The following is a 14631-nucleotide window of genomic DNA, read 5'->3' as shown; positions in this document are numbered from 1 at the left end:
GAGGAGGGAGGGGAAAGGAAGGGAGGGGAGGGGAAAGGAAGGGAGGGGAGGGGAAAGGAGGGGGAGGAGCAGGGGAGGAGGAGGAGGGCGGAGAGCCGAGACGGAGGAGGAGGAGGAGGAGGACGGGCGGGGGAGGCCAGCCGCCCGCCTCCCGCGCTCGGGCGCTGCCGGGGTCCAGGGTAGGTCCCGGGGGCACGGGGGAGGGGATCTGAGCGGCCGCCGCCGAGGCTGGGAGGGCGGCCGAGTGGGGACGCGCTGCCCGCAGAGGAGGAGCGGGTGCCACCAGGTACCCCGGACACAGACCCGGGCCCGAGCCTCGGGACCCGGCCCAGGACCCGGAAGGCGGGGTCGACGGGAAGCCCGGCCCGGAGGCCCGTCCTACCCGCCCGGGACCCGGGGGTCAGGCTGGGCCGGGGCCCGTGTGGCCCGAACCAGCCCCGCGGCCTCTGGGGGGCCCCCGCACACACCTGTAAAGCCAGGCACACACCTGTAAACCCAGGCACACACCTGTAAACCGAAATGTCCTTTGGAAAAACACGTTGTCCACAGGTTTGGGGGTTTGTTTCTCAGCTTCAGTTTAGAGGTAAAACAAGTTAAAAATTTGTCATTGATCTCAAAATTGTCATTTTATTTGCATTTGCCATCCACATAACAAAACGTTTTCCCAAATACCCTCCTCAAAGGTGTGCAGAAAATAAGGAGAAAGGGTGACAGATACGCCTTTTCCAGAAACCAATAGCCGACCTCTGACCAGCCTGACCATTTGAAGGGAGTTGATGATCATCTAGTCTCCAGCCAGGGCCACAGCGAAACCAGTGCGGACAAATGAGAATCACCTGAGTAAGGAACCTCTGTGACACTACAGCTATCTCTCCCTCACTGTGTGCAGTCACCTGCTCAACACTGGAGATGCGGTCATCTAGTCCTCACTGCAACTCTGTCCATCTTCCCTCTTTAGCTTTGTGCTAATGGATTAATATGTGGACAGCCCTACTGTATGAGTACCAGAAAGGATAGCCCACTTCCCCTTCATTAGAAGTGAGCAAATACATATATAGAGAATGGATAAACAACAAGGTCCTACTGTATAGCACAGAGAACTATATTCAATATCCTGTGATAAACCAGAATGGAAAAGAATATGAAAAAAGAATATATATGTATAACTGAATCACTTTGCTGTACAGGAGAATTAACACCACGTTGTAAATCAACTATACTCCAATTTAAAAACACTGATTAAAAAAAAGAAGGGAGCAAACACACATGCATTTGAGTTGAGAAAGACAAAGGGAGAAATGATCAGAATAGAGCATATTTAATCCAGTAATCCACCAACAAGTCCCTCTGAAAGTGACCGCTTAGCCCATAAACTTCTGCACCTGCAACTGCGCGCCTGAAGGGGAGGCTGATTGGAAGGTCACAGTCAGTAAACAGATAAATATTAAACAGATAAACATTATTATATGCCATTTACACTTATTAAAACCAAAACTCAAATAGGTTCACTCATCACAATAAGCCACGTTGGACCAAGACTCAACCTCATGTCTGGATTCCAAGTCCAGTTTTCTTCCCACCATCCAAAGGACCTCTTTCACAGGTCACCTCAAGCAAACCTGAATGCGCTTTGTGTCCTCCAAGGGAAAGCTGACAGTTAACCAGGCAATGACTCTGGAGACCAAGGGACAACTTTACTTTATTTTGGTCTTATTTTGGTTGCTTGTTTGTATGTAGAGAAGAGTACACAAGTCCTGGGTGGAATGGTCCAGCTTTTGAAACTCCAGACCAGAAAAAGCCTAGTCGCACCCATTATCAAAGACCTGGAGACTGCGTCCAGGGTTCCAGGATGGAAGAAGCTCTGACAAACGTCACCTGGGACACGGCTCAGTTCTTTCAACATCCCCACTGCTCATTCACTCTGTTTTTTTAGAATGCACCTCTTTTATTAGCTTTAATTACTCCAACTGTACAATGAAGTTTTAGGCAAATTACTTGAACTTCTTGAGCCATCTTTCCTCTGTCAAATGGTGAAAAAAATCATACCTTTCCTAGACTGTTGTTGAGGATTCTACGAGACAGCGCACTGGTTCTTTGTAACCTGTACATCTCTTTTAAAGGAAGGTATCATCATTATCTTTTTTTTTTTTTTTTTTTTTTTTTTTTTTTTTTTTTGTGGTACGCGGGCCTCCCCCTGCTGTGGCCTCTCCCGCTGCGGAGCACAGGCTCCGGACGCGCAGGCTCAGCGGCCGTGGCTCACGGGCCCAGCCGCTCCGCGGCATGTGGGATCCTCCCAGACCGGGGCGCGAACCCGGTTCCCCTGCATCGGCAGGCGGACGCGCAACCACTGCGCCACCAGGGAAGCCCCCATCATTATCTTTATCAGCCAAGAATTACCTGGGAAAAGTTATACTGGGCAAAATCCTTTCTTCCCAGGGTCTTTAAAAAGTCTTTAACAACACTAATAATTGCAGAATACTGTCGAGAGAATACTACAGTTGAAGGGAGAGTTGGGGAAAGAAAAACATGTTCACCTGACCACTTCTGGGAACTGAACCTGAAGGAAAGAATGTACACACGACACATGCATGGCCCCTGTGACTTTGAGCAGATACATGAAAAATAAACACACCCTGACATGATAATGGTAGCTTGGATTTATACAGTTCTTGTCCAACCAAGACTTCAAAGTGCTTGCCTAAACGCTATCTCATTTATCTTCTCAGCAGCCCTCTGAAGCGGTGAAGACAGATATAATCATCCCCATGTTGCAGACGGGAAATAATGAGGTGTTGAGAAGTTATTGCTCGTAGTGATGACGTTCTGACACAAATCAGACTTTTCAGTTCCCAGTCCAGAGTGCTTTTTGGTAAGCTCTGGTACCGTGCTTACACACACGTATACATACGTGTGTTTGATGATCATCTACCTTCAAAACTAATTCCTCCTCCAACCCTCCTACACTGTTGGTGGGAGTGTAACATGGTGTAGCCGCTGTGGAAAACAGTATGGAGGTTTCTCAAAACACTGAAAATAGAACTACCATATGACCCAGCAATTCCATGCCTGGGTATTTATCCAAAAAAAAAAAGATAAAAATGAAAACCCTAATTAGAAAAGATTCATGCACCCCAATGTTCATAGCAGCACTATTTACAATAGCCAAGACATGGAGGCAACCTAAGTGTCGATCGACAGATGAATGGATAAAGAGGATGTGAGGGCTTCCCTGGTGGCGCAGTGGTTGAGAGTCCGCCTGCCGATGCAGGGGACACCGGTTCGTGCCCCGGTCTGGGAAGATCCCACATGCCGCGGAGCGGCTGGGCCCGTGAGCCATGGCCGCCGAGCCTGCGCGTCCGGAGCCTGTGCTCTGCAACGGGAGAGGCCACAACAGTGAGAGGCCCGCATACCGCAAAAAAAGAGGATGTGAGCTATATATATATATATATGTATATAGGAATATTAATATATTATAATATATATTATACATTGTATATAATGGAATATTAATCTAATATTATATATTACAATATAATATATATAGGAATATATATATAATGGAATATTACTCAGCCATAAAAAAGAATGAAATAATGCCATTTGCAGCAACATGGATGGACTTGGAGAGTATTATGCTAAGTGAAATAAGTCAGAGAAAGAAAAATACTGCATGATATCACTTATATGTGGAATCTAAAAAATACAACAAAGTAGTGGATATAATGAAAAAGAAACAGACTCAGTGACACAGAGAACAAACTAGTGGTTACCCGTGGGGAGAGTGAAGCAGGGAGAGGCAAGATAGGGGTAGGGGATTAAGAGGTACAAACTATTAGGTATAAAATAAGCTGCAAGGATACCTTGTACAACACAGGAAATATACCCAGTATTTTATAATAACTATAAATGGAGTAGAACCTTTAAAAATTGTGAATCAGTATATTGTACAGCTGTAACTTATATGTTGTACATCAACCATACTTCAATAAAAAATAATAGAAGCCTCAACTTGTAACCAGCCTTCTTTAAAATTAAAATGAATCAAAATTCAATGATGTGTGATGAGAAACATTAAAAAGACATAAACTAAAAACCAACATAAATACATTAAGAAATCAAGAATTGTGCACCATTAGTTACCACCTCAGAAAGTTAAAGAAAAGAAAGTTATAAAACATTTGTGTTTCAGTAATTCCACAAGAACCTAATAACCAAAGAGACACTTTGGAAATCATCCAGGTGAGGCAAAGCTGTACTTGACCTGTTTATTATTCCTGTGTTAACAGTTCTTATCTGTGTTTATTGATATTTAATGACAAATTGAAAACCTACATAACTTTTTCAACAACAAATATTTGTGCAATTTCCCAGAAACTTCACACTTGATTTTAAGTTTTGTGGTTAAAAAAAAGCTTGTAGGGACTTCCCTGGTGGTCCAGTGGTTAACAATCCTCTTTCCAATGCAGGGGACACGGGTTCGATCCCTGGTCCGGGAATTAAGATCCCACATGCCGTGGGGCAACTAAGCTCCTGTGCCACAAGTACTGAGCACGTGAGCCACAACTAGAGAGAAGCCCTCACACCACAATGAAAGATCCCGTGTGCCACAACTAAGATCCGATGCAGCCAAAAATAAATAAATATTTAAAAAAGAAAAGCTTGTAAGACGTATTTGTTAAAAGTAACTTAATTTGATTCATAGTAAATATTTATTACAGGAAAAAAAAAACTAATTCCTCGTCCAGTTGCCACAATATTGGTAAATAGCAGCACGATTTATTTATCCGGGGTTTAAACCAGGAACCCAGGGGTCATCATGATTTCTCCCTTTTCCTCTCTAACGCTCTCCATCAACAAGTCTGCCTGCTACACCCCCAGATATATTTTAGTTTCTACCCACTTACTCTGTCATCTCTGCACCTTTCTTTCAGCTGTCACCGACCTTGGCTTCTGCCTCTCCTCACCAGCCTCTCTGCCTCCAATCCTGCCTTCACAGTCTGCCCTGGATGTAGTGACTTTCAGAGCAAGCTGCAAAATATGCACAACATCATGTCACTGCCTTGCTGAAAACTCATCAGTTTCTTCTCATCACACTTGGAATAAACCTCAGACACCTTTCACGTCTGACAAGTCCCCATGTCACCTGGTCCCTGGGCTAGCAAGTTCTGTTCCATGTCACCCCCGTTATCTGTATAGTACTTTTCACAGGCTAAGCTTTCATTCCTTTCTTATTGCCTATCTCCCTCACCTGAATACCAGCTTCCTGAAGAGGTCCGGGGCTGTCTTCTTCACCAGGGGATCCTTGACAGCAACTCATAGTGGCGGCCAGAGGATAATTCTCAAATAAGAATGAATCGAGTAAGGGATTGTATGTACTGGCTTCCCAAAGCTACAAATACACTTACTACTTCACGGCCCTATGGATAGGAAATCAGGCAGACAGTGCTCCAAATTCCACTGAGTGGTTCTTATAATCGATCAAGCAATCCATTTTTAGGTAGAAAATGAGGACAGGTGATTCTTCCTCTTATGTTTCACAGGGAAGCTGTAGAAGTAGCCAAATGCCAGCTATGTAACCCAGAACATAAATGTGATGCTGGTTTATCTTTGTTCTGGGTCTCAGCTAATAGTGTCACCATTGACTTAGTTCCCCAAGGAAGCAAGAAAATGGAGTGCTGTCTTCACCCCTTCCCACACCTCCCATCCAGACAGGTGCTCCAGAGATCATCAGAAGGCGTTCCCAGATCTGTCCCTTCCTCCCAATCATTATTTCAGGTCTGTTTATCTCCTATCCGGGCAATAACTACCTTCCCTGATTATTTGATTCTGGAGAGACCACTAGAGTCAGGGCTCCCCCATCTGCTAACGGGGTGTCCCCAGGCAAGCTTCTGGTCTTCTGTGCCTGCGTCCCCCGGAAAAGGAGGCATAGTACTCCTCCCTACCTCGAGGTTTTTGTGGCAGTATGACATAAGTTCGTAAAAATACAGTGCTTGGAGCTATGCCCAACACATGGTAAGTGCTTCATAAATGATAGCTAATATTATTCTTTTCTTTAGAACCTGTATTCAGCCCTGGATCCGCTACCTGTTAACAACCTTGCAAAGTTCTTTAATTTTCTGAGTTTCGACTTCTGTATCTATAACAAATGGATATGAGGTCATCCTTTGAAAGTTTGTTGTAAAAAAAAATATTGATGACAACACCGGTTGAAAAATCTAGCACAGCACATTTCTAGCACGTTGTGAGGACTCAGAATTTTGTTCCCTGCTTCTTCTTCTGTGTATCTGTTTGCATCTGTTCCACATAAGGGTGGAGTGGATTGGATTATCTCTAAGGTTCTTTCCAGCATTAAACATTTATCTCCATCCTAATTGCATAAAGGACGTCTAAGGGCAGTGGAATCCCCATGGAAAAAGGCAAGTGGTCCTGGGGCACTGGAGTTGTCAGGAAACAGGGCTCTTAGCAGCTCAAGGAAGGCAAGCCCAGAGGAGGTATTTTGGTCTCAGTAGTGGGAGGGTGGTGCAAACTCCACTGTCCGGCAAAAAGTCTGAGCAGGTGGAGTACTTATAGGCCCCCCCCCACCGGGGACTTCAGCTCAATCAGAATGGACGCTGGGGAGGGAGACCCAGGAGGGGGTGTAGAGCCGCATCTTCCTCCATCATCCCTGCAACAGGGCTGCACGTCTGAGGAGGCGCTTGACAGCCAAGTACCTGGGGCAGCTGGGGCTCTCTAAGTGCCTCTAATTCTAACCCAGCCTTCAGGGAGTGGGTCCTGAGGTGTAGTGCGGCCAGAATCACCTGCAGAGCTCGTTAAAAATGCAGATGTCCCAGCCTTGTACCTAGAGACACTCCCTCGGTAGGTCCAGCATGGGTTCAGGAATCAGGCGATTCTCACATAGTGATGCTGGGACCACAATTTAGGAAAGGCTAACCTAGTCACCCAGAGCTGACTAGAGAAGCTAGTCCATCGAGGGCCATCTGGGCTTTGGTTAATAAAACCAAGGAAGGATACGGGAGCTCCAGCCATTGCTGGTTTGCTGGGGCAACAGGAGAGACCCTGCGTGTTGCAACCTTCCTTCATTCTGGTTGGCCCCCCTTCCTGCCCACCCCACCATCCGGGTCTCAGCCTCTCCTCTTAATAAACGCTGCACAGATTTATAGAGAATATCAGTTTAGGGACTTCCCTGGTGGTGCAGTGGTTAAGAATCCACCTGCCAATGCAGGGGGACACGGGTTCCAGCCCTGGTCTGGGAAGATCCCACATGCCGCGGAGCAACTAAGCCCGTGCGCCACAACTACTGAGCCTGTACTCTAGAGCCCACGATCCACAACTACTGAGCCCACGTGCCACAACTAATGAAGCCCGTGCGCCTAGAGCCCGTGCTCTGCAACCAGAGAAGCCACTGTGATAAGAAGCTTGCGTGCGCACTGCAATGAAGAGTAGCCCCTGCTCGCCGCAACTAGAGCAAGCTCAAGCGCAGCAACAGACCCAACGCAGCCAAAAATAAATAAATAGAAATTAAAAAAAAAAAAAAGAATATCAGTTTAAAAGGGAGCCAGAAGATTAGCTTTCCCAGAGAAATACACATGGCTGGCCCCGAGTTACCCCAGGACCCAAATGTGGACCAGGGTCACCCATATCAAGCCTCAGGAGGTCCTGCTGCTTATACTGTGAAACTTGTATGAAAGCACACAGGAGTACTCGGTGCTCTAATATACTGCTGACCCAAGTTCAAAGATAAATGTAACCTCTGTGAAGAAAATGTAATAGGATGTCTTTCTTTCTATGAAAAATACTTTCTCTTGTCAAGCTCCATTCTCATTTTAAAAGTTTAAACCTTGACGTGGTCTTTTTGCTTCTAAGCAGTCTTTGCCCAGCCCACACTATTAAAGAATATGCATCACTTTATCTCACCATCTCCAGGAAATGAAATCCCATCATCTTTCTTGGCAACCCACCTTTATATATTAAAGGTTGTTTATTAATTTTCAGACTTCTTTTTCTCTGTTCAAATTAAATATAAATGTTGACTTTTCTAATGGCATTTAAATAGGCCAGCTTAAACACACACACACACACACACACACACACACACACACTCAAGCATGAATTCACGGGAGATTCATAATGTGTGACCCAGGTTTCTGTTTTCATTATAATATTGGGTGAAAGATGGGCCTTTCTCCATTTACTCTCCCTAATTCACATGTACACTCAGACACAAGCCTATATTCTGTGATCTCGAAATGAGTGGAAATGATCCCATCATAACATTTTCCTTTGTCTACACCTAACACGTCACCTTCCCTCTTTCTTACCCCTAAATAAACATGAGTTTATTCATGTTCTTTTTAATTTGATTAAATTAATTAATTTATTTATTTTTGGCTGTGTTGAGTCTTCATTGCTGCATGCGGGCTTTCTCTAGGTGCGGCGAGCGGGGGCTACTCTTCGTGGCGGTGCGTGGGCTTCTTCATTGCGGTGGCTTCTCTTGCTGTGGAGCACGGGCTCTAGGCGCACAGGCTTCAGTAGTTGTGACATGCGGGCTCAGTAGTTGTGGCTCACGCGCTCTAGAGCGCAGGCTCAGTAGTTGTGGCTCACGCGCTCTAGAGCGCAGGCTCAGTAGTTGTGGCTCGCGGGCTCTAGAGAGCAGGCTCAGTAGTTGTGGCGCACGGGCTTAGCTGCTCCGCGGCGTGTGGGATCCTCCCGGACCAGGGTTCGAACCCGTGTCCCCTGCATTGGCAGGCGGATTCCTAACCACTGCGCCACCAGGGAAGCCCTATTCATGTTCTGAAAAGCATAATTATCATGACACCAGATACTAATGGTGCTACGCTTCAAACCTGTTCTTCTGAAAACTTGCCTGAATTCAGTAAGTGATTTTCCTCCTTTCGCTGAAATCAGATTCCTCACTAATTTTCTGTGCTTCAATCCCCTCGACCTACAGTGCCAGAATTTTCACCCCAACATTTCACATTATTCCTTAGAATTTCTGTCCTCATAGAGTCTTGTACAAGTTCTTCCTTTTTTAAAAATTTTGGGTAATGTGTGAATCAGGCAAGCATATAAAGCTTAAAAGGGCAATGTGAAAATCTTTTTTTAAAGTAATAAACATAATTTTTAAAATTAAATTTCCATCATCCTTTAATCCTTTAATCTGATGAAATACCTAATAAATTTATTATAAACACGGCCCATGTAAATTACGTAATGTATAATAAAAGTACTGAATAACTCATCTGAAATGTATTAATGGTTGATATTAATGAATTAGACCTAAGCATGGCAAAATAGAAGATGGTCTTAATCAACTCACTCAATTTAATCTCTTTTCCTTGTGATTCGAAATGAGTGGCTCCAATAAATAAATAAATAAGAAAAAATGAGTGGCTACAGAGCTTTTTAAAAAATAGGACACCGGGCTTCCCTGGTGGCGCGGTGGTTGGGAGTCCGCCTGCCGATGCAGGGGACGCGGGTTCGTGCTCCGGTCCGGGAGGATCCCGCGTGCCGCGGAGCGGCTGGGCCCGTGAGCCATGGCCGCTGAGCCTGCGCGTCCGGAGCCTGTGCTCCGCAGCGGGAGGGCGCACAACAGTGAGAGGCCCGTGTACCGCAAAAAAAAAAAAAAAAAAAGGACACCAAGAGGGTGTCAGTCCACTTGACATTCTCTCTCTTTGACAAGATTGTGGAAGGCTAAAGATTAACATAATTTCCCTGTTTTCCACGATGCTTTTATGCAAAAATGACGATTTGCATAATTTCTTTTCAGTGTCAATTGAATTTCTGAAGCTCTTTTTCAAGCAAACTTCCACATGTCTCCAGCGTACACCATCTGTCTCATCTCTCTTTCTCTCTTTTTTTCAAGTATTACAATTATCTTGTAACAGTAGCTGTCAAATCTTTATTCCCCAAGGATTCTTTCTTTTGATAAATGAAAAGGAACTGTATACACGGTTATGTGTGGTTGTACGAACGTGCCACAGGTTCAGGAAAGGTTAGATGTTCAGAGCAGTTACCGCTACACTGACATATTGGGGGAAATGTGATCAGGTAAGCTGACTAGAGATTTTCAGTCAGATTCTTTACTCCAGGAAAATGAAGCAATGTTTAGTCAAAAGGTGGGGAGGTCTTAAAGCAAGAAAGAATTTGAAAATAGTCTTTCCAAGAGTTCTGTGGCCCAGCCTCCAAGCATTAGAAAAAATATGGAAAAAGGAGGATGGCCTTACTCAGAGGATGCAAATTGCTTATAAAGCCTACTGGCATTTGCAGATGGTTGATGCTTTTACTGGGAAATCATGTTTTATGTTTATACAGTAAGTGTACTCAGAAGGAACTTCCAGGAAATCTCATGGATTGCCAAGAAAAAGTCCATATTGAAGTATTATTTTGAAAAAAAATTCTGCCCAAAACATTTAAAAGCCTTTTTAAAATTGACGTGTGTGAGGAAATGCAATAGATAGAACTTATATAGGACTCAGAATTTGCAACCAATATATTTTATAGCATTTCATAAAAATTTCACTTGCAACTTGATTGCAACCAATTTGTATAGATGTAATTACTGAAATTTAGTAAGAAGCTGCAAAGTACAGTTAAAGCTTCAGCTATCCAGAATTCTTGAAAAATGGGTCACTCTGGAAAACCAACTTTTATCTGGAAGAAAATATTTGAGAGATAGTGTACCTTTCCCTGATTTTTGAAATAAAAAACATCAGAGAGGGCTCGCTTTGGCAGCGCATATACTAAAATTGGAACGATACAGAGAAGATTAGCATGGCCCCTGCGCAAGGATGACACGTAAATTCGTGAAGCGTTCCATATTTTTCTACCAAGTGTAAAAGAGCTAGCTAGTGGGAAGCAGTCTCATAGCACAGGGAGATCAGCTCGGCGCTTTGTGACCACCTAGAGGGGTGGGAGAGGGAGGGTGAGAGGGAGGGAGCTGCAAGAGGGAGGAGATATGGGGACATATGTATATGTACAACTGATTCACTTCGTTATAAAGCAGAAACTAACACACCATTGTAAAGCAATTATACTCCAATAAAAACGTTGAAAAAAAATCAGAGATTAACATTTACAGATGACTCCAGGCCGTCATTACAAATGTCAGTAATTGTACACACAGAATAGTTAGGACCGTGGACTCAGACAGACTTGGATTTGAGGGCTTTGGAAATGTTTACTTATGTGACTTCAAGGAAGTTATTTAGCCTCTGTCAGATTTAGTTTCATCATCTGGAAAATGGAGATAATGGTACCGACCTCGCAGGTTGCTGTGAAGCTTAAAAGACAGAAGACATTTGAAGCGCCTGGTGTATTTACATGGCACTTAGTAAGAGCTCAGTAAAGCTTCAGCAGTCTTATCAGTAGTAATAGTGTTGACATGATTATTTTATTTTATTTATTTATTTTTTATTATTGAAGTATAGTTGATTTACAATGTTGTGTTGGTTTCTGGTGTGCAGCGAAGTGATTCAGTTACATAAATATACACTATATTTGTATATGTGTACATATACATATATATTTATGTATACTTCTTCATATTTTTTCCCATTAGAATTACAGGGTATTGAATATAGTTCCGTATGCTGTATGGTAGGACTTATTGTTTATCTATTTTATATACAGTAGCGTGTATCTGCTAATCCCAAACTCCTAATTTATCCCTCCCCACCCTTCCCCTTTGGTAACCACAGTTTTGTTTTCTAGTCTATTTCTGTTCTGTAATTAAGTTCCTTTGTATCATTTTTTTAGATTCCACATATAAATGATATCATATGATATTTGTCAGTTAAAGCTTCAGCTATCCAGAATTCTTGAAAAATGGGTCACTCTGGAAAACCAACTTTTATCTGGAAGAAAATATTTGAGAGATAGTGTACCTTTCCCTGATTTTTGAAATAAAAAACATCAGAGAGGGCTCGCTTTGGCAGCGCATATACTAAAATTGGAACGATACAGAGAAGATTAGCATGGCCCCTGCGCAAGGATGACACGTAAATTCGTGAAGCGTTCCATATTTTTCTACCAAGTGTAAAAGAGCTAGCTAGTGGGAAGCAGTCTCATAGCACAGGGAGATCAGCTCGGCGCTTTGTGACCACCTAGAGGGGTGGGAGAGGGAGGGTGAGAGGGAGGGAGCTGCAAGAGGGAGGAGATATGGGGACATATGTATATGTACAACTGATTCACTTCGTTATAAAGCAGAAACTAACACACCATTGTAAAGCAATTATACTCCAATAAAAACGTTGAAAAAAAATCAGAGATTAACATTTACAGATGACTCCAGGCCGTCATTACAAATGTCAGTAATTGTACACACAGAATAGTTAGGACCGTGGACTCAGACAGACTTGGATTTGAGGGCTTTGGAAATGTTTACTTATGTGACTTCAAGGAAGTTATTTAGCCTCTGTCAGATTTAGTTTCATCATCTGGAAAATGGAGATAATGGTACCGACCTCGCAGGTTGCTGTGAAGCTTAAAAGACAGAAGACATTTGAAGCGCCTGGTGTATTTACATGGCACTTAGTAAGAGCTCAGTAAAGCTTCAGCAGTCTTATCAGTAGTAATAGTGTTGACATGATTATTTTATTTTATTTATTTATTTTTTATTATTGAAGTATAGTTGATTTACAATGTTGTGTTGGTTTCTGGTGTGCAGCGAAGTGATTCAGTTACATAAATATACACTATATTTGTATATGTGTACATATACATATATATTTATGTATACTTCTTCATATTTTTTCCCATTAGAATTACAGGGTATTGAATATAGTTCCGTATGCTGTATGGTAGGACTTATTGTTTATCTATTTTATATACAGTAGCGTGTATCTGCTAATCCCAAACTCCTAATTTATCCCTCCCCACCCTTCCCCTTTGGTAACCACAGTTTTGTTTTCTAGTCTATTTCTGTTCTGTAATTAAGTTCCTTTGTATCATTTTTTTAGATTCCACATATAAATGATATCATATGATATTTGTCTTTCTCTGTCTGACTTACTTCACTTAGTATGATCATCTCTAGGTCCATCCATGTTGCTGCAAATGGCATTATTTTATTCTTTTTTATGGCTGGTAGTATTCCACTGTATATATGGACCACATCTTCTTTATCCATTTATCTGTCGAAGCACATTTAGGTTGTTTCCATGTCTTGGCCGTTGTGAATAGTGCTGCAGTGAACATTGGTGAGCATGTGTCTTTTCAAGTTTTGGTTTTCTCTGGGTATATGCCCAGGAGTGGGATGGCTGGGTCATAGGGTAGCTCTGTTTTTAGTTTTTTTGTTTGTTTGTTTGTTTGTTTTGTGGTATGCGGGCCTTCCTCTGTTGTGGCCTCTCCCGTTGCGGAGCACAGGCTCCGGACGCGCAGGCTCAGCGGCCACGGCTCATGGGCCTAGCCGCTCCGCGGCACGTGGGATCCTCCCGGACCGGGGCGCGAACCCGGTTCCCCTGCATCGGCAGGCGGACGCGCAACCACTGCGCCACCAGGGAAGCCCTGTTTTTAGTTTTGACATGATTGTTTTACACTGAGGTATTTAGAAGCACTTTTTCTTAATCACATCAGAATTCTGTGTTTTAAGTCTTGCGTTTAGCTTTTTTGTTTTCGTCTTTCTTTTCTTTCTCTTGGCACCAGAAGCTGCCCAAACCTCTCATGGTGAGGGTTGGAAGTCGGAGGGGTTAGGGGACAGGGAGAGGAGGACGACCCACAGCCCTGCTCTGTGGGTGCCCTTCCTGCTCTGAGCTCCAGACCCATCTCCCAGGACCTGATTCTTTGCTGAGAGCCACTAGGCGTCCTTGACCTCTGATGCTGGCCTCTCACAACGACTCTTCCTCCCCTGCTCCCCACCCCCTCACCCGCCTTTGGTAAATAAGCATCACCTGTGGATCTTGTCTTACACTTCCCTTGGACCTCTGTCTGCACAGATACTTTCCTGAGTGTTCTTGTCACCCGTCCTGCCCGCTGCTGCTGGTTCTGGCTCGGCCTCCTCAGCTGGGGCAGTGGATCTACAGACTCTTACCTCTCACTGTCTCACAGTAGACATCTTTCTCGATTAATTTATCCAAACAGCTGGCGCCTCAGCAATCAATTAACCCAGATGGTAAAAGGACTGTGTGCAGAGCAATAGAAATTAGTCAGAATGGAGCAATACCACCACGAATCACTTCTCCTCCTTATCTGTATCCACCCGTCCCCCAAACCAATGTATAGTGTTGTAACCACGTGGGTGAGCATCCATATCTTTCTACCTGCTCATGTAACCATACATAAAATGGCTATATGTATTGGGAAGTTAGCTGTGTTGAAAAAATAGGATTATATCTTATGTATTTCTCTGCATCTTGCCTTTTTTCCTGCTACAAATATATTGTAGGAATCCCTTTTAGTCAGCTGGCAAAGAGCTTACATTCTTTATCATGGTTGTATAGTTTTCCACGGGATGCTTGTGTCCCAATCATTTTCCTATTAATAATCATTTACTGTTCGGGTTTTGCTACTAAAAACAAAGCCGCGATGAAGATTCTTGTCTCTATATCCTGATTTACAGAATAGATTCTCCAGGGGCTTCCCTGGTGGCGCAGTGGTTGAGAGTCCGCCTGCCGATGCAGGGGACACGGGTTCGTG

General features: G+C 43.7%; 2 non-coding genes across 2 annotated transcripts; both read left to right on the top strand.

Moving 5' to 3' along the window:
- The first annotated feature begins 10719 nt into the window (after positions 1 to 10719).
- Positions 10720 to 10822, top strand: LOC112066758 (U6 spliceosomal RNA). Its single transcript, XR_002892852.1, has one exon. It is a non-coding gene; the product is annotated as a U6 spliceosomal RNA (small nuclear RNA).
- Positions 10823 to 11921: 1099 nt separating this feature from the next.
- Positions 11922 to 12024, top strand: LOC112066755 (U6 spliceosomal RNA). Its single transcript, XR_002892850.1, has one exon. It is a non-coding gene; the product is annotated as a U6 spliceosomal RNA (small nuclear RNA).
- The last annotated feature ends 2607 nt before the right edge of the window (positions 12025 to 14631 follow it).

Source organism: Physeter macrocephalus, chromosome 9 (assembly GCF_002837175.3).
Source record: "Physeter macrocephalus isolate SW-GA chromosome 9, ASM283717v5, whole genome shotgun sequence".
Classification (NCBI taxonomy): Eukaryota; Metazoa; Chordata; class Mammalia; order Artiodactyla; family Physeteridae; genus Physeter; species Physeter macrocephalus.
This window is presented reverse-complemented; position numbering and strand designations above follow the sequence as displayed.